Consider the following 27,341-nt stretch of genomic DNA (forward strand, 5'->3'; position numbering starts at 1 on the left):
TAGAAAAGACGTATCTTGGACATTAATAAATAATAAAGTTATATAAAATTCAAATAACACATTATTTAATGATCTTATACATATTTTACTATTATATAATTAAAGCAAAACATTTTATGAAATAATTTATAAAATATTATTGAAATAATTTAATTCTAAATATCGTATCTCACGATACTAATTCTTATTATTTTTTGAACTAATAAACGGTGGTATTTAGGTATCATATCAACATTAATTACAATATTCGGATTATTTGAATTAGAACATACGTTATATGCGTGATAGTTATGGTTAAAATTAATCGTATTTAAAACTTTAGCTTGAAAATAAACATTTGCACAATAAAATATATTTTTTATTACCCAAATTGAGGATAATCTTCTGCCACTTTTATTACAATACTGTTCCTGTTGAATATTTTTTGCCAAGTATTTCAACGTATTTAAACTTCACTACAGATATATTTCACATAATTAGGAACAAGTCGTTTTAAAAGAACTGTGCGCATTAGATCAACCACTGGTCCAAATATTACATCTCCTTGAATAGTTGAGGAAATTCATTAATAATACACAATTGTAATTGATGTCTAATCGCTATAGTTATGTAATTAACATTAGATAAAGTTCCTGCTGCAATTTCTTTTAATTTCCTATTTTTTCTCTCATATTTCAGAGAAGAGTAATGAGTTGCAGGACCATTTAATAGCATTATTCTAGTATAATGTACAATAAATGCATTTTAGGCTTAAATTTGCCAAAAGCTGCAGATATTGTATATTATGTTTTTTTTCACAGTAAATGAAAATTATTTATTTGACCTCTATCTATGTTGGAGATGTCACAATACCATTATTTTTCTAAGAAGATAAATCTTCTAATAAGAATTATCAGCAGGAATAATATCACCATCATTAGGCTAAATATCTCGATAAGCATAAAAGTTCCGATGAGACTGCTTAATTTTTAGTTTTATTCACCTTTCTTTCCTTAAGAAAAATACAAAGGTCTTGGCTTATTTGATTTTTCTAATTCACCATATTCAAAATTTCTATAACGATTATTATAATACTTAAACTTAATATTTTAGCTGTAATTAATGCTTGTAATATTTTGCCGATTGTACAAGCTGCACCTCCTTCAGATAAGTCGTGCATCACGTCTACAGTAATATTTTCACATATGAAAATTATTAATTTTATTAAAAATACTTCTTTTTTATATTAGTACTTGAGTAATTATTTTGTAATACATCTAGGTATACGATTGTACTGTTCTCACAAGGGCTTCATTTTCTTCAATCATATTTTGACATTCTTTATATGTAGCTGAACAAATTCTGCAATAATACTTGCAGTAAAACTTTTTGAAAATCCACAATTGTATTCGTCCTACATTATCGCCTAATATTTGTACACATTGAAAGTGAACTACTTGATTTGACCCTTTAAGTTTTATTATTATACCATTTGTTGACAGAGTATTCAATCTTCAATAGTCTTTCTAAAATGCTTTCATTTCCAAATTTTTTTAAGTGCTTTGAATGGAAATTGTAGAAACTAAACTTGTTTAATTTTGCAGTTAGATAGGAGGCAAGCAGGCAATAGAAACATATACACCCCCTAATTTTTCCTCTCCTGCATGACTTTCTAGAGGATTTCGTGTTCAAATTCATCGTAATATACCAAAAGAGGCAAAATTATTTTATTACAATCGGCATATTTCTTCTCCATAAATCTCCTTGAAGAACGTTTGATAAATAAATTTTATCTTTACTTAAATAATTTATGTAATTTAATTTTGTTCAAATGTACTTGGCCTTGATAGTGCTGTTTGTAACGTTTCTTTTAATGGAATTATGCTCCGTATATGGTTTCATCTCAACATGTATAGTTGATCTTTATTAACTATGTAGGTTCTTTTCCATTTCAATAATTGGGGAGGTATGTATCCACTTTCTTCTTCATAAATCTTGATTCTTGAATGCTCTGTTTTATACTTGCTAAATATATGTTTACTATTTGCTAAAATAAATTGAGCTTTCGCGTATGACACTTCATTTGTGATCGTTTCAAATGAATTTCCATTTCATTTTCAATATACGGAACAATACTTTCGAAAGAAAATCATTAATGTATTTATAATAAATCTACAGCTTTCCGTGAAAGAAGCGGATTATTATATGAATGAAAGTGTGAATTTCTTTTTTTATTTAATGATTTCTCTACTTCTAATATCCCATTTTGTGAGGTTCTTGAAAAATCCATCTTAATTGAATAGAGAAAATACAGCATACACGTTTTATATCTAATAAATTTTTAAAACTTAAAACGTAAGAAATAACACAAGTACCTATACTAGAAAATGATGAATTATAAATAACACAGTGCTTTTTTACAAACCACAAAGGTTTGTACATTATAAACAATCATTTAGCTTATTTATTAAATTTGCAACTGCACCACACAAGTGCGGAACATCAAATTTATAAACTTGATGTTCTAAAAATTGCCACACATAGTTGCATACGTGAGGAAAACTTTTGTGTAAAACTTTTATACATTGGAAACATAAATCGACAGCTAATATAGTCGTTGGTACTTGATATGTATGAGTACCAAGTATAACATAGGCAGACGTTATCGTATCCAAATTTTGGCCATTTATTACAACATAAGGTTGCAGTATCAATTTCTTTTCAACATGTAATTCTTGTAATTCGGAATATGCATTTTGTAACAAATTATTAATATTACCTGTTTCCTATTAGGGTAGACCGGGGCACGTTGTCACACGGGGCACGTTGTCACATCGGCTTTAATTAAAAAACTAATAACCAGAGGGCAGCACCCGTCATTCCCAAAACGTGTTAGTGTATGCCCATCTTTGGTGTGTTTACAGTGTTGAGATTGCTCCAGCCGTGTTGACGTAAAATCAACTTGAAAGTTTTTTTGCGACTGTAAGTAAAATTTTATTGTCTAATATTCAACGTACTGGACATGAAGCTTATGTTTTTTCAGAATAGACCTTTATATTATCTTAAAGTATGTACTTTTACCTACCGCGTGCAATACCTAATCTTATGAATATCTCAAACGTGTCGGCCATGAGGCTGTTTGGAGTAAAAAAATGCCCTCGGGGCACGTTGTCACGAATTTTAATGTCATAGCTAGGTGCAATTGGGATATGGTGCGCTCCTACAAACGGAAAACTGCGAGAGCCGCAGTAGTCGATCTAGAAGTAATTCGTCTTGCTGTTAACGATCAATAAGTTGCGCATTCGAGTGGAATTCTTGTATTTAGATTAAGACGAAAACTTCGTGCTTTTTGTACTTTTTTGAAATAAAATAAATGTTTCTGTGAAGGATTTTACTTTTTTACATTGCAGCGCACTATAATATATTGATATTTACGTTGAATACAGTTTGGATAACATTTTGCATGCAATTACATTTGATGTGACAACGTGCCCCGGTCACGGGGCACGTTGTCACAAGCGACCTGTCGTTATTTATTGTTATGTAACAACTGTAGAGTAACAATCACACAAAATTCGATACTGTCCAATTGAAGCTGAGGATTCACTCGAAATTTTGGCATATCACAGTACTCTCAAATATTGAATGTAAAAAATACAAAAAATATTGAAAAAATGTGTGACAACGTGCCCCGGTCTACCCTACAAATATTATATTAATAAGCTTAGAATTAATGATTTTTTTATTAGATATGTTTATAATAAAATATTACCTTTATATGGTAAATAAAAGTTTTCAAAACAACAGCTTTTTCTGGATTCCACGACTTTCCTGTCTTTGATCTATTCGTCAATTTTGTAATTTTTGGAAATAAATATGGTAATACCATTAATGCGAGTATTTCTACATATTCTAAAAAAGATCAAAATTAAGAAATTAGATTCTAATATAATTTTATTAAAATAAAATATGTACTAACTATCATTTGGAACAGATCTTAAAATTCCTTTAATTTCTTTGTCATTTTTCTTAGTTTTTGCCAATTTAATTATTTTATGTGCAACGTTAGGCCAATTTCGACAAAATATGTCACTAGATTTATTAAAGAATGTGTTAAAATCCGCTTGTATCTATAAAAGAAAACATATTCATTAGAAGCAGCAAGTAAGAGTGCAGCATTATAGCAAATAGATGGAAAAACATATTACCAAAGTATAACCTAGAGAAAGCTGTAAATTGGGAAACGTTAAAAAAGCCGTTTTTTTTAAATGCTATTTTTTCATTAGTAGCTGTTGTAGACCATTTTTTTAATATGATTCATCGATCACGTTTATTGGCTGTTGCAAATCTTTAAATTCGTCGGAAAAAGTTTTTTCTAAAATACGTTGTTTAGTATTACATTTTAGTTATAATATAAATAATTATACGTAAAAATAAAAATAATGAAAAGTTTTATATAAAAGCAACTAATGTAATATTGTGTGACTAATATTTATATTATTTATTTGTATAACAATATAATCTACTTAATTATTAAGGTGGTTCTTGCATTTAGGTCAAATTTAGATAGCCCGGAAAATATGATATTAAATGAAAGGTTAACGTTCCTAGAGTGTGTCTGAAAAATTTCGGATTTTTTTACCGCTTGGTTCCGGAGATATATGTCCGTAAACTTTGCCAATTTTACATGGTGATAATAGGCAAAGGAGGGTCAAATCGCACATTTATGGAATACGTTCATACTTCTCGAATAGATAAACGAATAAAAAACTGTTTAATCGATGCAATAAACATTTCTAAAGATACTGACGCGACACCAAACTGATTGACCGTACCGTATATAAATAAAGCTAAACTTTCGACAAACTTTCGGCAACTTTCGGCGTTTCGACACGACACGAGAGTCATGGCGGCCGTCTTGAGTGGCTGCTTGGCAACGTCGCACGCGTCAGCTGACGTACAAGACGCGTGTCCTACCATTATCCCACCGTTGAATGGAGGTTATAAGGATAACATTTCTTTTTCGGCAGTTGTATGAATATATACACTATCGCGGAATTGTAGAAATTGTGACGTATATTTTTTCTATTTTAGTAGGGTTGTGTGGGGTGATGTGCAACATGGGGTGATGTGCAACATTTCCGATTCCTGGTCTGCATGTCGACATTTGACAGAACCGCATACTGCCATCTGTTTGTGTTGACAGTACCTTGTTTTAGATAAATAACTCGCGAGATAGCACGCACCCTGGTTTGCTGTACGAAAAGCGAGTTAAATTTCTCGAGCTGAATGTAATTTTTGCTTTTCACATTCATAGTGATTTCGTGAATTGGTTTTAGTCATCTTATAGGTAAATATTTTTATATTGTTAGTTTTTCAAGTACTTTTGATAATCCAAAGCGATTTTGTGATTTTCTTACATTGTGTTGGTGTCACGCCAGTCCGCGTAAAATAGCGTGTTTGGGGTGATGTGCAACATGATGTGAAATGTGTCGACATGCAAGGTCGCAACTATTTTACTTGTGACAACTGCGATTCAGATGATGAAAAATAAAGTTTTTTGCGTTTTTCCTTTCATTATATTAATTTTTAAGCAATAAATAAATAAGAAATCAAATAAAAAATAATTTTTTTTTTTTCAGGTCGATCACAACACAGTGAAATTTTTTGTTCACCAGATTTCGATTAATTTGTATTTAAGAGGCCCAAATTTAACATTTAAGTCGATTGATGTCGATATTCATGCATTTTTTACCTTAATTTTACCTGTGTTGCACATCACCCCAAGAAAATTTGAAAATGCTAAAACAGACGTTTTTAAAAACTCGAAAAATTTTTAGGAAAAATTTAAAATTTTGAAAATCTAATCACGCAGAATTTTAGTATTTTCCTTCCTCTACATTATACAGCCATGATATATTCAAGAATTTGATTTTTGGATATGTTTTCCGAGCAACGCGTGAAAATGTTGCACATCACCCCACATAACCCTATATTTTATTCTTTACCGGCGTAATCATATTTATGGTTATATCACCAACTCTAGTCAAATTTGTGACTTTGCTCTGATATTTTCAGTTTATAGCAACGGTTAAATGAGAAAAAACCTTAAGGAATAATTAATTTTAATGTATGCTGATTTTTACATACTAAATCATTCATATTTGTCACTAGTAACAATAGTTGTTTTTGTGACTTCAAAGTACTGCAAGAACCACCTTAATAATATTTAATTTATATTAAAAGTTGTATAAAAACATGTTATCTGTATGATATCTACTGTTACTCTAATAAAATAATTAAAATATGAACCATCATCCAACTTTCTTTTATAACATCTTGACTTTGGCTTTATTATATTGACAGCCAAAGCTACTTCTCTCAATTTAGAATAAAATGTTTGCAAAACTCCATGCGCATTATGATTGTTATTGGATTTTGTATAAAAGCTTTCCTTTAAATATTTAGGAAATAGTTTAGCTGCATTTTCAGCAAAAAATTCCAATCTTTCATAATTAATTCTAAAAGAAAAAAATGAAGTATACAATGTAACTTAAGGCCTTTGCATAATAAACATAAAAAACTGCACAAAAAAAACATTAAATTAGAAATAATAATAATTTACTTTACGAAATAAAAATTGAAAATTTATTTCATTTTTTTTAATTAGAATAAATAATGTACATAGTATTATAAATTTCTTTTGAAATAAGTAATTTTAATATTATATAATGTGTTAATACTTCATACACTTACGCATATGATCCTGTACGTCGAATTTCATGAAATATAAGTAATCTCGCTACTTTGTTAATTGAAAAATAAGTGCGATTTTTTTTCTTCAATAACAGTTCTTTATTTTCTGCTATACTTTCAAAATCATATAATTGTATTAAAAATTGTCCTTTACCACTTTCATTTAAAACTTGATACACGTAATTTTGTAATCTATCGTTTTGTAAACCTAAAAAGTTTGTATATATATTTAACACATCTTATATTTTAACTAATAATTTTTTTTATTATTAAATATTGTATTTAATAGATCGTACAATTCAATTTCTTTTATTTTTATTAGTCAATTCATATTAATTAAAAATTGTTGTTATACAGTAAAAAATGGTTTCTATAAGTGTTATATAAAAAGATTGAATATTGAAAGTTCAAAAAATGTATTGTATTATTTATAATTACTTTTTGTTGAACAAGTAACTGGCTCACAATATGGCTGTTGAACTAATGCGCTATTTGGTACGTCTATTAAAATACATTCTAATAGGCTACTACTATTTTCAAATGAATTATCATTAGACAAGTTTGTGTTTGAAACATTCAACGGTGAACAATTGCTACTGGTTGAGAAATTTAAAAATGTTTTTTGGAATTCTGTTTTTTCACTTGATCGTTGTACAGGTAAATTTGATATGTCTGTAAAAAAAAATAATTTCATTCATCGGTCACCTTTATTAAAATTTCAACATTATTATTTCATTATTAGATAGATAGATAGAAATGATACTTTATTACCCCCAAGGGGTCTGAAAGGGCGTTTTGTAGGGACGTACCCAACCCTGTACAAATAACAATCTTAGTAACACACAATATTTCATATCATAATCTTATTCAGTCTTCTTGTGGTCCTCGTCGTTGTCCGTATCCGTGAGCATCTTCTCCTCCATTTTCTTCGCGGTCTCGTCGTCCATCCTCTTTCATTTCTCTTGCCCTCGTCGTTCCTCTTCTTTTCTTCTTCCTGTCGCAGCTCTTCCTCCCCTCCTTCCGGCTCCTCCACCTCCTCCGGCTTGCCACTGTCCTTTCTCTTTACTCTGCCTTCGCTTTTCCTCCTTTTCTATCTTCATCGTCCTCGTCTGACTCCATCAGAAGGCTCTCCTCCATCTTACTTGCTATCTCTTCGTCCGCTGTCCTGTATAACCTTCCGCCTTCCTCCTTCCTCCTTTCCTTACTCCTTTCTTTCTCCTCTCTTTCTCTTACTCTCCTCTCTACTGACTTGTCCTCGTCCATTTTAATCCTTAATTTGTTCCCTTCCCTTCTTCTCGCCTCTAGCACCCTCCATTTATCCTCCTCTCTTCCCATCCTCACTAGGACCGTCACCCAATCTCCTCTTTGTCCTATCACGCTCACTTCCCTCACCTCTACCTTTATTTTCAGGCCTTCTGCGAACAGCTTTCTCACTTTCTCCCAGTTCGATCCCTTTCTGGTCCACTTATCTTTCTCTATTCTTATTATCACATTCTTCTTTCTTCATCATTCCTCTCATCATCAGTCCACCAATTCTCTCCCTCCTGCTTGTCTCTACTCTCCTCGCTATCCTCTCTCTTCCTTTTCCCTGCACCTTGTTCTAGTCTACGTACCTTTCTCTTCAAGCTCTCTATCTCCTCTCTCTGCTTCTTTATCTCCTCTCTCTGCTTCTTTATCTCCTCGTCTCGTCTCCTTGTATCTTCCTTCGACTCTCTCACTAACTCCTTTATCTGCTCTCTTATCAATTTCTCCATCGTCTCCTTTTCTACTTTCCCTCTAAACTCCATTTTCTCCTCTTGCCACTTTCTCTCCTTCTCCCTTGTCTTTATCTGAAACAGAAGATCATATTTACCATCTACCAAATAGTCTCCTTTTCCTCTCTCCTCCCTCCATTCTGCCTCATCTCCTCTATCGCTTTCATCCATTCCTCTTCCTCTCCCAGTAGCCTCCCTACCACCTCTTGCCAGACCTCTCCCTCCCAATTCTCCCATCTTAAGCATTCTTCCCAAATATGTTCCCATGTTTCCTCCTCCCTCCCACACATCCTACACATTTTGTCCTCCTCTTTTCCCCAGTATAGTCCTTCCCTGACTTCGTTACCGAGTCTAAATCTAGCAACCCTACTCCACCTTGCTTCCTCCTAACCCTTCTTTAGATAATTCGGTATCCCGTCCTTCCTTATACTCTTATACCACCTATTGTATTTCGATTCCATGATCTTTTCCATCCTTTCTTGTTTTTGCCTCCTTTTCTCTCTATTCTCCAATGCCTCCTCTTCTAACTCCTCCTCCCCTTCCACTTCTACCCCGATCTCTTCCAGATATTCCTCTCTCTCCCGCTCCCATCTTCCTATTATCCTTCCCCTCTTCCATCTCTCTTTCATTTCTTCCAAACACTTTCTCGCTATTTCTCCTCCTTTACCTTCTTTCAGTTTTCTTTCAAACTTCCAAGCTCTCTTACTTGCTCTAGCTCTCATCTTTTCCCTTTCTAGTTCTTCTCTAACCATATATCCTAGCGTCCTCCAATTTAATCCGAGTGTCCATCTGATATATCTCTCGTGTATCCCTTCCACCTCCCTCCTTTCCTCCCATCCCCATATTTCTGCCCCGTATCCCATCACCGTCCATATCAGGGTGTCATATAGCCAGATCCTTCTTTTGCAGTCCTTTTTCCACATCCTTTTCTTTATCCCCCACACCTCTCTCATTACTCTTGCTGCCTTCCTTCTTCTCTCTCTAATATGCGCCTCCTGCCCTCCATTCTCCTTCCATTCTCCAATCATATTTCTTCTTCCTCCCTCCTCCTTTTCTAAATCTCATTATCTTTGTCTTCTCTATACTCAGCGTTAGTTCCTTCCTGTCTAGATACCCCTCAAGCCTGCTTATCATGGATCTCATATCCTGTTCCTCCTCCGCTAGTACTGCTATGTCATCTGCATACATTAATGTGTATACCTTTTCTCCCTTTAATCTCACACCCCCCATCCGCCCTTCTTCATGTGATCCTCTATGTCCGCAATTAGTAAGTTAAACAGTATCGGACTTAGCGGGCATCCCTGTCTTAATCCCTTCGCCATCCAGAATGAGTCCCCTTTTTCTTCTCCTCTTCTCACACTGCTTTTTGTTTCTCTCAACACTTCCTCTACCCTGTCTATCAGTCCTTGCCTCACACCTCTCTCTTTCATTGCCTTGATTAGAACTTTCTTATCTACTGAGTCAAAAACCGCCTTGAGATCTACAAATAGAACTGTCATCTACCCTTTCTCCTTTCCTAGGTGTCTGTTTATCAGATAATTCAGCGCAAATATCTGGTCCATCGTCCCCATTCCTTTTCTAAATCCTGCTTGGTTGTCGGGAATCAAGTTCTTCATTTCTACTTCTTTCCTTATCCTTTCTGCTAATACCGCCGTGTATATCTTATACATTGAGGACATGATCGTTATCCCTCTGTAGTCCTTCACCTCTTTTCCTTCTCCTTCACTATTGGTATTATCTCCCCTTCCTTCCAATGTTCCGGCCAGCCTTCACCCCTCCATACCCGTTTACATATTCCCCATACCCATCTCACCATCTCTTCTCCTCCAAATTTCCATGCCTTGTTCGGAATTCCGTCTTTGCCTATTGCCTTCCCTGTTTTTAGTTTCTTTATTACGTTTCTTACCTCCTCCAGCTCTATCTCTTCCTCATCTTGTCTGTCCCTCCCTCCTTCTCCTTTCACAACCCTGTTCTCCACGCCTCCCAGTAGCTCCATGAAGTATTTTTTCCACTCTTCCAGCCTTATATCTTCGTTTATCCTCTTCCTTCTTTTCCTTACTCTACCTATCAATTCCCATACCTTAACTTCCGATCTCGCCTCTCCTATTTCTCTAATCATCCTTTCCTTCTCTTTCTTTTTCTTTTTTTCACATACTTCTTTATACTTCCTCCTCCCTTCTCTATATCTTTCCACCTCTCCTTTTCCTTTTCTCCATTTTCCTAGTTCTCTCCTCACTTCTTTCTTTTTCTCCTTGCATTCTTCATCCCACCATCCTCTTCTGTTCTTATTAGCTCCTCTCTCTCGACCCTCCTCCTTTTCGTTCTCCTCTAATACTCCTCTTATTTTTGACACACCTTCCTCTATCTCCTCCTGCAACTCTCTATTTCCTCCTATCTTCCCTAGCCTCTCAACGAATTGTTTTCTCCCTTCTTCACTCCATATACCTCTTCTTCTTATCCTTTTCACCTCTTTTCTTCTCTGCATTCTCTTTGCGCCGCCTCTTATCCAAAGTATTAAAGGGTGATGGTCTGATTCTACCCTTTCTCCTATTTCTAATCTTTCCACTTTTCCTCTGCTATCTTCATCACCTATAATATAGTCTATCACTGTTTCATTTTTTCCTCCTGTGTATGTGTATTCTCCTTCTTCGTCTCCCTTCGTACCACCATTTAAGATTATCCATCCTCTTTCCTCGATAAATTCTAGTAGTGTCCTGCCATCCTTGTTCACCTTCTTGTCTTTGGATCTTCTCCCTCTTTCTTTCCCTTTTCCCTCAACTTCCTCCTCCCATCCTCCCTCCTCTCCCGTTCTCGCATTGAAGTCATCACCTATTATGGTCCTTACTCCTATTTCTCCCTCCTCTGTGCAATCCTTCAAGCCATCTAACTTCTTATCAATGTCTTTGTTTACATATATTCCTATTATTCTCCAGATTTCTTCTCCTATTCTTATCTTAACTTCGATTTTACCTTCTTCCTCTTCCCTCCCTCTTCCCTCCTTTATCTCTTCTAACTCTCTTCTTATTCCTACTAACATGCCCCCGCACGCTCTACCTTTCCTATTTCTCCTGTTCGCTAACTGTACTCTCCATCTAAATTCTTTTGGTAACTTTTCTTTCATCTTCTCCCATCCTTTCTCATCCATCCATGTCTCCATCATAACAATCACATCCCACTCCTTTATCCCATCCCAAAAGTCCCTATCTTTATTTGTTGTACCCGCTACGTTCCAGAAGACCACCTTAGTCTCCTCCCTCCTCCTGCTTTCTCCTTCCTCTCCCTCTATGTCTTCGTCCTCCTCCTCTCCATAGTCTCCTCCTGAGGCTTTCTCTCCCTCCTCCCTTATACTTTCTTTTTCCTCCCCGCATTCTTTGTCCTCATTCTCTTTTTTATGCCCTACGAAAGTCCTCCCTCTCCTCTAATCTTCCTTTGCTCTCGTTCCATCTCCATTCCTTGTTGTCTTCCCATATCTTTTGATAGCCAATTGCAACTCTTTTTCCTTTCTCTCTCTTCTCCCTTGCTATCTTTCTTATCTCTATTTGTATCTGTCTTTCCTCTTTGGTGAGATCATCATCCAGAAAGCTTCCATATTTCCTTCCTAGTTCCTTCTTTTTCTTCATGATGTCTCTTTTTGCTTCCCAGTTTTTGCATCTCAACTATCTCATTTTATTGTCTCCGTATCCTATTTCTTGTATTTCTTCAATGCTCCCTTTTATATTGTCTAGTTCTTCCATCAACTTTTCAAATTTCTCTTTCCTCTCCTTGTCGTTTCCTACCTTCTCCTCCTTCACGATTATGTTGTTTTTCCTCCTTCTTTCCGTCATCTCCATACTTCTTTCTATCTCCTTCATTTTCCCTATCAACTCCCTACCTTCATTCTCCTCTGCGCCCTTCACCTCTAGCTTTTTGATTTTCTCCTCCATCATCTTTACCTTTTCTTCTAGCGCCTTCCTCTGCTTTTCCCATATTTCCTCCCTCCTCTTCAATTCCTCCATTAATCCCTTAATATCGTTTTTTATTTCTTCTTTATCTTTTTTCCTTTCCTTCTCTTGTTCCTCCATTTTCCTTAATATCTCTTTTAACAGATCTTCTGCCGCCATGTTTCCTTTACCCTCTTTTTCTTTCTTGATCTTAGCTGGCGGTGATCTGTTGACCCTTCTTTCTTCGTTAAATTTTTCAAGAATATCTATCTCTGCTGCTTTCGCCGCTTCTTCCTCTAACTCTTTTCTTTTTCTTTTCAGGATGAGATCTTTGACCGATCCTAGGCTGTCCGATCTTCCTCTTTGTTTGGCAAGCTCCTCCGCCTTTGTAGGCCTGCCTCTCGCTTTCTTCTCTCCTTCGCCTTCCCTCCTCTTTCCTTTGTTTCCCTGTTGTTCACTTTCTAATCCTATTTCCTTCTCTGCCTCCATCCGCCGCCTCTATCTTTGCCTATTCCTCCTACTCGTTATCTATTCTATGGCTGAAAGCACTTATAGTAGTTATCCCCTCTATATCCTAACTAGCCTATGCCCGCTTGCGCGATACCGCCTTCCTGTCTATCGCCCCTCTATAATATCTCTAGTCTATGCCACGCGGTCACCACTCACCCGTCACTTTCCTTACCTCTTCTCCTTTTTACTGCCTCCGCTTCTTCTCAACCCTTTCGCCTCCTTTCGCCTTCTCTCACCTCCACGCCTCCCTGTTCCGCTGTTCTCGACCTCTCTAGCTCTCTCCAACACGTATTTTTGCCTCGATCTTTCTCTCTATCACATGCACACCTGTTGCCATCGACACACCGGAACCGGAAGTCCCTATTATTTCATTATTATTATTATTATTTTATTATTAAATAAAAAAGAATATTAAATTTTTAATTATATTAACATTGAAAGATGTACTTGATCTTTTGTATGTTTCAAAAAAAATTACTTTATCATTAGAAATAGTAATTTTAGTTTAGCAAACCATTTGGTGCCGACTGACGTAAGGGTGCATGCTGAACTCTTAAGTTAACTATATTTTCAGTGAAATTTTCACCACTCTCACTCATTTCGCATTGATCATTCATAAATCCTATATTATCAATACAACATATTCATATAACACAATATTTAAATGTATTGATATATTTTTCCAAAACTATATATGTCTGTCAAATAAATCCATTATACCTTCTATGATATTGTATAAAAGTATAATATAATAAAATTGATAATGTACTAAATTATATATCAATTTAAAACTCAGAATTTTGAAATGTATCTTACAGTAAGTGAAATCTAGTATTAATAATTTAATCTCAGAAATCTTTACTCTATAATACAGTACTGATTTTATTATAATATTTATTTATATAATAATGATATTAAACCATCATATAAACATTTATATCAGATATTTTATAAAAATGTATCACTTCCAAGTATATTTTCTTTGTATAACTCTCCCTGTTGTTAAGATTTTACAAAACCTCATATAATAAAATAAATTCTGTAAGGTTTCTGTAATGCGTGTTTTTGCTAATTGAGGTTTTATATGAGGTTTTATAAGATAGATCTTATCAGTTCATCTTTTCATCAGGGATTGCAACCACCATAAAAAACATCTTTATTACTAATTTACAAGTAACTATGATATATGAGTTTATTATTTGCTTATTTTTAAATTATGTGACTCCGTAACCTATCAGCCTTATTCGAATGACTATTATGTTTGTTTAATAGACTCTTAGGTTACGGAGACACATAATTTAAAAATAAGAAAATAATAAACTTATGCATCATAATTAGCTACAAAATTATAAGTATTTTTATTTTTAAATATTATTATAAGATATGTGATTATAAAAAATATTAGACAAATATAATAAATAATTATGGTAATTTTACTAACTATGATGCAGAAGTTTATTCCTTTTTTACTTCTTAAGTTATGTAATTCTGTAACCCACCTTATTCGAATCACTATATTGTTTTTTAAACGTAAGAGTATCACCTCCTGGTGGCATGAACTCTTTGCGTTACAAGCATAACCGTGTTCACACGATGGGCACGGGTACACCGGGACATTTAGGCCGCGGCCTATACCTCAAATTCAACCTAAAGTCTGACCTGAAGCTAGTTTCGGCCGCCTATCAAATGTTTACAGCAGGCGGCCTAAATAATTTAGGTCGAATTTGAGGTATAGGCCGCGGCCTAAATTCAGGGTGTAAACCTAGCCGATATCTGTATGAAGTTGTTGCTTTTCGGACACGAAACGCCTGTCCCTGTGAAGTAGGATATTATCCTTGCCTTAAACGGACAAATTCATGCGTTTGATGCAAGGCAGCGCTACATGCTTTTTATGCATGGGAGGCGCTCATACCCCACAGAGGTAAGATTTTTCTCTCCCTGTGGTGGCATGAACTCTTTGCGTTACAAGCATAACCGTTTTCACACGATATCTGTATGAAGTTATTGCTTATCGGACACGAAACGCTGTCCCTGTGAAGTAGGATATTATCCTTGCCTTAAGGGGATCCTGCAGCCGTATGATTTACCGACATTATCGTTTTTCGATGAATCTTTTAATTGGCTTTATAGAATTGCAAAAATCTTTTACAGAATTAAAGTCCGCACAAAAATCTAGGGTAACAAACGCGATTTTATATCAAAAACACCAAAAAATTAAAAATATTACTTATTTGGGCACATACGCAGCTGTCACCTGACGACAATATTTGCTTAAAACAAAAATTCTGCAGTTTATACATACATAATGTTTATCATCTGCCCTTGGGAAAACATGTAGGAATAATATCGTACAAGTAGAAGTAAGATTCAATGCGTACAAAAAAAGATCCATCGAAAAATTATTTTAGTAATGCAAATACGGATGCAGAATGACAAGAAGAGCAGCAACAGTAGTTGCCGGATCTTGCGAGAGATGGCGAGCAATCGAAAAAAGGACAGATGTCATTTCGTTAGACAAAGACAGATATAGGGAAAACAAAATTAGAAAGGTTGACATTATCGACATCGAGGAAGTTCGCTTGTCACTGCAGGATCCCCTTAAGGGGATCCTGCAGCCGTATGATTTACCGACATTATCGTTTTCACATAAATCTTTTAAGGTGATGCTGGAGCCGTCTGTTTTACCGGCATTTTTTGTCGGCACGTAGCGTCGTATTAATTTGACAGAATTAAAATTCCTTCTCCAGAATTGCAGTACATACATTAATGATTCAGGGGAACTCCGATTTTATATAGAAAACGAGAAAAAAATTACGAAAGTACAGATTTCCTTATCCTACTTTTATCCCAATATGGTGTCTCGAGTTGCGGCGAGCTGTCAGCTCGTCACAAAATGTATTTCATATAAGAGATATAACCATTGGTACGAACGCGAAAACAAGTTCCCCTGAATTGCACAACAATAAAAACATCGATAAACCCCCCAAATCAAGATTTGGAAGCGTAATATAAAAGTATGATATCGATGTGTATCGTGCGTATGTGTGCGTGCAATGTAGCGTGCTATCCTTGTCTATTGCCCGTTCTAGACTGGAGGATGATCCTACTCTCGGCTCTAGTGTAGACGGGTAAAAATCTATAGTTTATGTATAGTTTATGTCACGTACACTATAGAAAGGAGGATGAGCCGAGAGTAGGATCATCCTCCAGTCTAGAACGGGCATAGATCTTTGTCTACACAAGGACAGATATAGTCGATAACATAGAAAATGGTAATTTTGTCGGTTATATATACAGACGGCTCCAGCATCACCTTATATGTACAAACATCGTACTTATAAAACTGATATTTTTCTAATAACAAATAAGGAGCTCTGAGAGCCAACGCAAGATTTTCTTGCTTATCTCTATTTCATAATTGTCTTATATTACATTCCAAATGTTTCGATCCTAACATTGGATCATCTTCAGTGTTACAGCAAGTCAGTATTCCCCGTTAATTTCCATCCATATTATTGTCAGTATTTGAGATGTATTTCGTACTTCAACTAGTGTCGTCTCGTGTCGCTATTTTACGTTAATTCGACAAATTAGTACAATGATTAAGATCATACATTTAACTTACAAAACTTATATTTGAGATGTTTTATGTATTATAACTCGTGTTACATCGTGGTCCGAATTTCTGTTATTTTTCTGCTTTTTGAAAGTAGAATGAAAATCATTAAGTAGGGTTATGTGGGGTGATGTGCAACACTTTCACGCGTTGCTCGGAAAACATATCCAAAAATCAAATTCTTGAATATATCATGGCTGTATAATGTAGAGGAAGGAAAATACTAAAATTCTGCGTGATTAGATTTTCAAAATTTTAAATTTTTCCTAAAAATTTTTCGAGTTTTCAAAAACGTCTGTTTTAGCATTTTCAAATTTTCTTGGGGTGATGTGCAACACAGGTAAAATTAAGGTAAAAAATGCATGAATATCGACATAAATCGACTTAAATGTTAAATTTGGGCTTCTTAAATACAAATTAATCGAAATCTGGTGAACAAAAAATTTCACTGTGTTGTAATCAACCTGAAAAAAAAAAATCATTTTTTATTTGATTTCTTATTTATTTATCGCTTAAAAATTAATATAATGAAAGGAAAAACGCAAAAAACTTTATTTTTCATCATCTGAATCGCAGTTGTCACAAGTAAAATAGTTGCGACCTTGCATGTCGACACATTTCACATCATGTTGCACATCACCCCAAACACGCTATTTTGCGCGGACTGGCGTGACACCAACACAATGTAAGAAAATCACAAAATCGCTTTGGATTATCAAAAGTACTTGAAAAACTAACAATATAAAAATATTTACCTATAAGATGACTAAAACCAATTCACGAAATCACTATGAATGTGAAAAGCAAAAATTACATTCAGCTCGAGAAATTTAACTCGCTTTTCGTACAGCAAACCAGGGTGCGTGCTATCTCGCGAGTTATTTATCTAAAACAAGGTACTGTCAACACAAACAGATGGCAGTATGCGGTTCTGTCAAATGTCGACATGCAGACCAGGAATCGGAAACGTTGCACATCACCCCATGTTGCACATCACCCCACACAACCCTATTCAGTAAATTTAAATTTGTGCGTATAGGTACTACATGTATTCTCATGTGAAATTAGTAATTAAACTTAATGCGCAATAAGTAATTACATTTACGAGCTTGTTAAATAAATACGTTTCCTGCAATTTTTCGATGATAATTGCATCGCATACAATATGCATTAACATCTCGTGATAGACCAGTAAAAACATTAATTCCAAAAATTAACAATAATTTCAAATGTCTTTAAACATTTTTTATTGCTTAGTTTTGTTACCAACATAATATAGGGGGAGTCCGGGAGACTTGACCATAGAGGAGAATTGAACCACTTCAAATATCTCGTTCAAATTTTGCGCCAAGAGCGCCGTTGGCAAGCCGCGACATACGTGTCATCCGCCACTACTATGTCACGTGACAACATGACGCTTGGTAGTGCGTTTCGACTGTGAGTGAGACAAACGTGTTTTAACATACTCGGATTGAGCTCTTTGTTCAAAAAGCTCAATGAAAACATTAGAAATGTGATTTTAAGTCAAAATTTGTAAGTTCTTAATAAACTAAAGTCTAAATATGTTTTTATTATTTTTTTCCATAAGTTTATAGGATATGGTCAAATCTCCCTACACGGTGGGTCATGTCTCCCAACCTTTGGGGAGAGATGAACCAAATCTCGTTTTTTTTTTTAATTTAATATAACATTTACGTTTATAAACGTATTGAAATTATTAAATCCATAAATTGTAGCCATATAATAAAGCTTTACTTTGACATAAAAAAAATCTATAGATTAATTACACTAAATTTTATGGACCTTTAAGTAAAACGTGGTTTAACTCTCCCGGACTCCCCCTATCTCATTTTACTAACCTCCTCGAGGTCCGCAAAATGTTTAAGAAAACGATTGCAAAATTCGTTGCCACTTTACGTAGAAAATTGTAAATATTTAGCAAACTTGGGGAAATGTTTAATCGATGGTTTTCTGCTGTTTATTAAATTTGGTAACCTTTCCAGGGTCGGCAACATTGAAAATTGTTAAAAATTAACATTTTTGTTAATAAATATTCCGCAAAAATATCTAATGTTTTGCAAAAGTGTTAGAATTTTCTTAAAAATATGCGAAAAGACTTGTGAAAATTTGCGAACTCATAAGTTGCACGCAACACGTATATATATATAAATAAACGTTATTTAAATTGTTTATTTGACTGTATTTCCGCCAAAAAATTGCAAACGTTATGAATATCAGTATAGCAAATGCTTAAAGCATTTTATGTCTCGTATTTTTAAATTTGCTAACTTCTTCGAGCCCGGCAACATTATTAAATTAACAATAAAATAATTAGGTTTTTTTTGTACTGACCAAAAACTACAAACATTTTGCAAATTCGGCATTTGGTTGGAAATGACATTCTAACAAGGATAGCCCTATATGCGGGGCTATCTGTCCACATTCAAGGAGCTATCTATCCACATAATAAAAAACATTATTTATATTAGTTTTTATACTTATTTATAATATTTATTACTAATATATAATATTGAAAAAACTGCCTAGTCGTTGGAGTCAGAGCAGTAGTAGGCATTTTGTGTAGATTTTTTGACAGAATTCCTGCGTAGAGCTGACTTTTCTTTATGCATGGTGGCATCAAACTGATTTTGAGTCCGTTGCAAAATCGATGTGATAAATTTCTTTTATCCCTTCAATTCTTCAATCTTTTTTTTGTATTTAGGCCCTTTACTTTATTCTCGGCAGCATTAGAAAATATTCAGTAATTTAAGACAAACTCATATATTTAACTTGACGTGTATTTTTAAAATAAAAATTTGGTGACGATTCTTGAATCGCAGGATCAAGTAGCTGCTCGTAGGTCACTTTTTTACAGTAGCGAGTGAGAGCCCGAACATTTATTCCAAAGTCTAACGCTGTAGGTATTTGCGAAAAGATTCTCGCTCGATTTTTATTCTTTTAATCGCTCTAAGTATAATTTTATTGGATATGTCTACCTTATCCGTCTTAAGGAAAGTCTTTTTTTTGTTAAGGGGAGATAACTAAGTAAAATGGTCAAAAAATCGAAATTTTTTTAATTTAATATTTCGAAAGTATAACATCTTGAGAGTATTCTGGCAAAAGGAGAAGTCGAAATTCGAAATATTTACGGAGCTATCGCCCATTGTCGAGACGCACCTGGAACGCCGGGAGCGTACCTGAAGCGCTTGGGACAGAGCCGGCAGAGGCAGCGTTGTCAAGTGACGAAATAAATTTGGCAACTCTGGGCGGAGCAATCATTCTTTCTCAACACCTTTGTAGAAAATGCGAATGAAAGTTTCAACTCCACAATTTGGCGATTAGCTCCAAAACACGTTCATTCTGGAGTGAAAATTATCGAGATCTCAGCCTACATTACTGCCGGAGTGTTTAATGAAGGCTATACTTCCATCCTGCGAATAATGAACACACTGGGAATCATTGTTGGCACCCAATCCAAAGCTTTCGCCGAAAAAACCGATGAGGCGCGGATAACGAGGCAGAACAGAATGAGCCTTTCCGAGACAAAAGAAGCTCGTACAGCCCGAAAACAACTCCAACTGGAAAATAATCAACTTTTCGAGGAAGCTGAAGGACTATTGTAATTTGTATGGGCCTGGAATTGCTGATTGAGCGGTAAGTCACTAAAACTAATAGTTTTATCGTATTAAAACTTTAAACGCGATTATCTCGAAACTGCATTTTCAAAAACTGCTGCCACTGTAGCTCAAAAAGTTGTTGATCGATCGGGCTGAAATTTGGGGAGGTTTTAGTCTATAATATTATCGAAAGGATATACCTAAAGTTGTAAGGATATCGCGTAAATAAATTACTTTTTTGGGGTAAAAAGTGTCGAAAAAATAGTCGAAAATTTGAATTTTTGATTAAAATGCCTACCAAATTTTTAATTTTGCACTTTTTTATAATCTTATAGGTATATCCTTCGCCAAAACTCATAAGTAATCGAAAGATTTTTTGGTTTTTTGTTTCAGACCGCTACAAAAAACGTGACGATGGCAGCCTTTTTCCATCTCGCGCAAAAGACGCCAAATTGTGAAGCCTGTAACGCCGCCATTTTCTTTTGTAAAAAAAAAATTTTATTCAGTGCTTGACACCTATAATTAAAGTATGCCAAAAGTTGAAATTGATGCGATTATTTTATCACCTCTAAAAAAATTGTTCAAAAATCGCTTATTTTCGTGCTTCTACTTAGTTTTCTCCCCTTAAGCACCATTATCTATTTATAAAAAAAAACAATCCATCATTAAAGTGTGGACACATTGCCCCATCAAAAATAGGATAGATAGCCCCGACCACGTTTTTCAGTCTTTAACATGTTGCCAATTTCAGATTATGCGGAATTAAGATTTGACGCTTCTCACACCTGGTAACTATATATTAATTGATAATATCCCAGTAAGCAAGAAACATTAAATTAACGTTTAGAAATATTGACTTTATGTGTATTTTTTAAACGTTTTTTAATAATATTATACACATATTTGAAAAATATTATTTCGTAATATAATTTTTCTGAATGTTGTTAAAATATTTTAAAAACGTTACAGAAAATATGTTTCAAATGTTACTCTGACATTTATTTGAGATCAATGCAACAGTCCAAAATTCCTTGTAATTTGGACTTGGAAATAACGTTGGTAGTATATTAATTTTCTGTTGTTAGAATGATATTGTTTTATATTGTGCGCAACGCTCATCGCGACAGCCATGATGTACATTATCCTACGTACGATGCGTGAGTGCGTATATACACGTGTGTGGATCGAGCAGTGCGGAGTGCTCTTTATTTACAGTATATTTATATATAAGTAAGTAACTATTATATATTCTAAAAGTTGTATATTAATAATAAGAACTCAATTAACCAAACGTGCTATGAATAGTAGCTGATATGATGATTTATAACCTATAATTTATGTTAACTACAAATAACGTTCTTTGGGTATCAGTAGAAGCTATAGTGGAATTATTTGCTATTTTCTTGCAATTTACTGCCGATTATTTTCAGCTGTTTGAGCGCGTCGAGATCATGAGCAGACGCACGCTTGTCGCGACAGCCAATCGGAAGCAGTAATAGTTCTGGAGACTGTAGTCGCATTATCTTACATACGTATGATGCGTGAATGTGTCATATATACGTACGTTTGTGCTTGTGCTGTCGAGCGCTTTTAATTGTATACAACATTTTTATATGGGTAAGTAATTATTATATTCTAAAACTTGCATATTAATGATAAGAACTCAATTATCTATATGTGCTGTAAATAGGTAGCTGGTGATTCAAGATCTATTTTTCGACCTATATAAGAGAGAGATTTGCAGAAGAAAAGAAATATACCAAAGTATTAAGGATCGAACATATTCTTGATGCAATTCATGCAAGTTGTAAGTAAAGCTGCTTATCACAATTATAATTATAATTCTATAAACATTTACAAATAACATTTCCGGTTAGTAGTTACATAATCGTAGTAGATATAAATTTACACAATAAAATCAGACTTTGAAAATTTAAGAATTAAGAGAAAAGACTGTAAGAGATATCTCCTCTCCCTCCCTCTCTCTCTCCCTCCCTTTTCTCTCCCTCTTTCTCCCTTTCTCTCCAAGAGTGGTAAATATAATATTTGCAATTTAGAGTCGACAAAGAGATCACCAGGACTTGTAATTTTACCGATTTTTTGGTATTATTTTCAATGTAGTGCCTATAGCAAAGATAGTAATTGCGCATTATCTGTACCTATCTACTATGTTTATAGTTATTTTGATTGTGGCGTAACATATGCATATATTTTTTGTTTATGACAATTTATTAGATGAAAAAAAAGATGAAAAACTCTAAAAGTGTCAGTAACATACAGACAAAATCATCCAAACGTCATATCAAATAAGTACTAACGCATTTACACTACATTGTTCAAGTCTTTTATGCATATAGATCTTCTATATATAAATGTGTGTTGCTTTGTTTTACCATATTTAGCAGAAAGCTTAAGTATTTATATATAAAAATCTTTTTGCAAACTTTTCATATATTTTTAAGCTTTTAAATTTAATTGAAATGGTACAGTAATATTTTTTTACAATTTTCTTTAACGGAGCAAACATACTGATAATATATAAAAGTTGTACAATTTTTGTAACAGATAAATATTTACACTGACAGCTCGAGATCTTTACTTTGAAATTTTTTAATCATTTTTGTGATATATTGAGCAAATGCTCTAATTGATTTACATCTATTTTTATTATGTAAAAGTATTTATAATTCTATGCAACCAATACGATATATGTAAACTTTCTAAAAGAAGGTAGAATTTTGTCGGTAAAATTTTCAAATATGGTATGTCCTTCAAAAATCAAAATGTATTTGTATTAATCTCTATAATGTATTCACCTGTATGTTTTATGTATAAAACGATCAAATAGAATCTTGAGGAGGAGCACCCAATGCGTCTAAAACCAAAAATGGTTACTCTGACTCTTAATCTTACAAACTTATATCTATAATATATGTCCTTTAATATGTTCTATAATATCCTATAATATGTGTTATTATATTTTAAAAGTCTTCTGAATTATTTTCCTTGCAATTTATAATAATAAACTGCATTATATAGAATTACAAGTATTTTTTCAGGTGAACAAGGTTATGTTAATTGGAGGGAAACATGAAAAGGATTTTATTAGAAGACGTTTGAGTGCTACATTTTCTGATGACTTAGCCGCCATGTGTTCATAGACTGGCCAAAAAAATAATTATAAAATTGGAGATACGCACACAATTCTGAGCATTAAAAGTAAGTAATTTTTTAAGAGATCTATATATTACTTGCAGTATTAAATGCTATGTTTTATGTCTCAGAATTTATTAAAATTGTCTCCTATTTTTTTGTGGCAATCATCGTTAAAAAGCAGGACACACATACACGTTAAAAATTCTTACGAAATAAAGAAAAATATATAGGGGAGACCGGGGCTAAAACGTCTACGGGGTAAATACGTCTAATCAAATATCTCGGAACCTGTATATTGTGCGAACTCGCTATTAACATTGTAAACGCTGCTTATAGTACCCATGTGACCAACGGAGTTTTGGCAGGTTACCTGCCGTGTTATGATTTTTAGGAGGGCAAACGTGTTTTCGAAAGGTGAAAGTTACATTTTCTGCGCGTGGAAATTTTGTAATATCTGCAATAATATTTGCTCTCCAAATCTCGAGGTGCGTGATTTTAAAGAGTAATGCATGCTGAACACGAATCCAGTGTAGTTTTTTCATTATCGTTGATGTCTAATATTTCGTGGGCGATCAAACCTGAAACTTGTGTTTGGGGCTAATCGGTCAGTAAGCAGTCCGGGTGCATTTCCAAGGCATTTTCGGGCTCACTGCATATGGAATGTGAATAAGACGGGAATTACAACCGTTCAGACACCGAATAGAGTCATCGGACGTCGAAGAGTGAAACAAGTCGGGCGAGTGACTTCTGCGGAAAGAGGAACCCTCGTAACTATTTTTTAATAATGTTTTGCATAAAAATTTTAAATAAATTTTTATATTTTTCTCTTAAAAAACAATTATTGCATGTATCCTATTATTTTTTAAAATTAGATGTACGTATATGTATTGAAAATGCAGTGCAGACTGTTATACCCCGGCATTTTTGAGATTTCAATTTTTCCACCGTTGTCGTTTTTGCTCTATACCGGTTAAACAAAGCGACGTAGACAAAAATTTCCTATATAAATTTTGTAGCTAAAGGTTCACTCTTTACAGTGGTATACCACATTTAACTACAATTATTTATTTTGTTGTTAAAAATCGGCACCGAAAAAAAACGGACTGTTTAGCCCCGGTCTCCCCTATCCATAAACTAATACTTTTGATCGATTTAGTATATATGTAAACTATTCCGGAAACTGAGGACTTGGTTAGATGGCGCGTGTGTGAATGGTAGCGGTGAAAGTGCGTTGTGCGATTTTAGCTTTGTTTCTGGGTTTAAAAATCGGTATGTGGCAAGTAGGGATAATGGAAAGATAGGGTGTAAGTAGGGGATGCGATGAGAATGAAGGGAGATAGTAGGATGCAAGTAGAGAAAAGTAGTATAGAAGTGTTTAGAGAACGTGGTAGGATGAGGTTATGGTGACGAGTCAGTTAGGCGGGAAAGGCGGTAATGGTAATGTAGGTAAAGTAGGGAAGGTTTCGATCGATGATTGTAAAAAAGATTGTATGATAAGTGATTAGCTAAGGAACCTTCGGTCGTAAATTAAGCATAGGTTAAGAAGATAGTTAAAGGGATGACAGGTTGAACTCAGAACACAGGTAAATTTTAGATTGGAAATATAGGATCAAGAATAAGAAGAGGAAGAAAAGGAAAAGGGAAGAAAACAGAGGAGAGGACAAGAGGTAGGTGAAAGAAGCGCTGTTATAGAAGAGGTTATACGAAACAAGGGAGGATTAAATGTGAAGAGGATTATCGAAGAAGAAAGAAGAAAAAGTAGATGTAAAAGCTCTAGAGTTCCCGGAGTTCATGGAAATGAAAAGAAGGAAGGTGAAATAAAGCTAGAACACAAGGATTGGCGGGTCCAGAGGTGTTCCAGGAAACGGTAGTAAAAGAAGATAAGTAACTGAGGAACGAGGACACAAGGCGTGGTGAGAAGAGGAGAGGAAGATGAGGAAGGAAATGTGGAAGGAGGAAAAATAAGAGGTATGAACGTTACAGTTTAAGAAAGGACGCAGCAGTTTTCTGGAAATATTAGAATCTTTGGATGGCACGGAGGCGAATCCAGGTATATTAGTTATGCAACGGCAGATAGGAGGTACGGGAAGATAACCAGAGAACACGCGCGCGCGCGCGCGCGCGGAGGAAATAAATGTTGCTTCGGAGGGAACGAGAGAAGAAGAGCTGGGAGACAATTTAGTAAGAGTGGAGAGGAGCAGTGCCGAGGAATTGGGCAAATAAGGAAGAGGAATGGAGCGATCCGAGGGTACAGAAGTTATATTGGAAGAGAAAAGAAAAGAAGAGAAGGGAGGGGCATACAGGGAGGTGTGATGAGTTCGGTAGGGCTGGGGACATAGGAAAGTTTTAGTTAGGAAGCAGGAGTTTTGTTATTAGTCGAGTTTATTATATGTAATTAAGGTAGAGGTAAGGATAAAGAAAAAGAGAGAGAATTATGTTTTGTAGTTTTAAGATTAGGCTTTGAGTTTCGCACGCAGAAGTTATGGAAGATATGAGTTTAAGGTATACGATAGGTTCTGAAGTATAAGGTTTATAGAGAGAATGCATTGATTTAGAATTCGAGTTTTATAAGTTTTAGGATGCAAGGAATATCTTGTTGCGCGTTGTTGTATGAAGGTATGTGTGTGTGTGTGTATAGGTGAATAATGTCCGTTTCTTGGCCTACTGCTGAAGCGGACTAGGTTCAATTATGAGTTTTGTGAGTTTAACGTGCAAATAATGGGTTTAGTCGTTTAGGGTTTAAGGGATGGTTTTTTTTTAAAGAAAGTATGGAATAATGAATTAACAGTTGCACGCGTTAAGATAAAAAAAGTTGGTATGAGTGTGTTTAAGGTATATTGTAAACCAAGTCCATTTCTTGGCTTTCTGTAGCTGAAATTAAATAAATCTATCTATCTAAGTCTAACTATTCCGGAAACTTTTGTGTTATTTCAATAATTATCATAAGTTTTAAATGCCGTTAAATTAATATTATTTATTTCTTTCATCTAACAATAAACTGTATTGAATTTTTCTTATTCCAGAAGCTTTTAGAGCAATATTTCCTCGGAATACAAAAAAAGATTTTGAACACTGTGTAATGGAGTGGTTCAGATTCGCAAACGTCCGTAAGGAAAGAAAAAAACATTAAAAAGGTAATGTAATGTATTTCGGTATATACTCTCCGTAAAATAAAATCATTATAGTTTGCCGCGTTATAATTTATAAGTAACTTTTTCACTAATTTAATTTTACTTTTATTTTTCAGGAAGTGATAAATATATTATCTTACTTTATTATTATAGTAACAAAAGGGTCTTAGGTTTGATCTCGACTCAGTCTGCATCCCGCATATACAGTCCTCGTTTAACTTGTTTCCCTGTAAGGGGTTGATTAAGAGGAAGTAAATGGTTTAAGGATTCGTGGTTTAAGAATCCAAAAGTTTAAGGATTAAAAGACCTGTATGTGGTTTAATAATCCGTTTTAGAAAGTTTGTAGAATGAAAGAAAAATACATAGGTCTAGGCGATAGTAAAAAGAAAGTTTTTATACATTAGAAATAGTGATTTGTGCTATATGATCTAAAAGGATAAGGTCGAAGGCACTAACACCCTCATTCGAGGGGACACATTTCAAATAAAAAAGGAAGATTTTGATAAAATTATTTGGCTTGACATTTTTTCTCAGTATCACGTTTAGTTTTTATTCAAGGATTAACGACGAGATGTGAGACCACATCTGATCTTGCCTTAAAATGCATTTTTTCCTGGATTTGAGACAAAAATCTGATTTTTTTTATTTGAAAGATAAGTTTTATCCCAAAACCTTCCGCTAGGATCAGTGTTCTTCACTAAAGATATTATTGTGATAAACTGAAAACTGTAATATATGGTATATATTATTTTTATATAAATAAAATTTTTTTTATGATAATTAGTGAATTATTCCCCAATGCAGATTAGTATATAACAGGCCTGGGCAACTTCGAGCTCCGGAGCCACGACACTCCCCTACTTTCCGTGGATAGAAAAGAAGTGTCGTGGTTCTGGAGCTCA

The 27,341-nt window shown here is 34.4% G+C and overlaps 2 long non-coding RNA genes across 12 annotated transcripts; one reads left to right on the forward strand and one right to left on the reverse strand.

The window, feature by feature from the left end:
* Nucleotides 1-7,482: 7,482 nt before the first annotated feature.
* On the reverse strand, nucleotides 7,483-13,566 carry LOC139786799 (uncharacterized). Its single transcript, XR_011722422.1, has 2 exons — nucleotides 13,092-13,566; nucleotides 7,483-8,564 (listed from the first exon to the last, which is right to left on the reverse strand). It is a non-coding gene; the product is annotated as an uncharacterized lncRNA (long non-coding RNA).
* Nucleotides 13,567-14,979: 1,413 nt separating this feature from the next.
* On the forward strand, nucleotides 14,980-27,219 carry LOC139786798 (uncharacterized). Of its 11 annotated transcripts, none has more exons than XR_011722417.1 (8): nucleotides 15,023-20,189; nucleotides 20,546-20,636; nucleotides 20,904-20,940; nucleotides 21,238-21,769; nucleotides 21,843-21,959; nucleotides 23,212-23,371; nucleotides 26,332-26,442; nucleotides 26,556-27,219. It is a non-coding gene; the product is annotated as an uncharacterized lncRNA (long non-coding RNA). The 11 variants fall into 11 exon arrangements; XR_011722420.1 differs by having other exon boundaries at nucleotides 21,280-21,769; XR_011722416.1 differs by adding an exon at nucleotides 14,980-14,995 and having other exon boundaries at nucleotides 15,328-20,189; nucleotides 20,546-21,769.
* Nucleotides 27,220-27,341: the final 122 nt, after the last annotated feature.

This window comes from Temnothorax nylanderi, unplaced genomic scaffold, assembly GCF_030848795.1.
Source record: "Temnothorax nylanderi isolate EJ_2023f unplaced genomic scaffold, tnyl_v1.0 TNYL_tig1151_pilon, whole genome shotgun sequence".
NCBI classification, from domain to species: domain Eukaryota; kingdom Metazoa; phylum Arthropoda; class Insecta; order Hymenoptera; family Formicidae; genus Temnothorax; species Temnothorax nylanderi.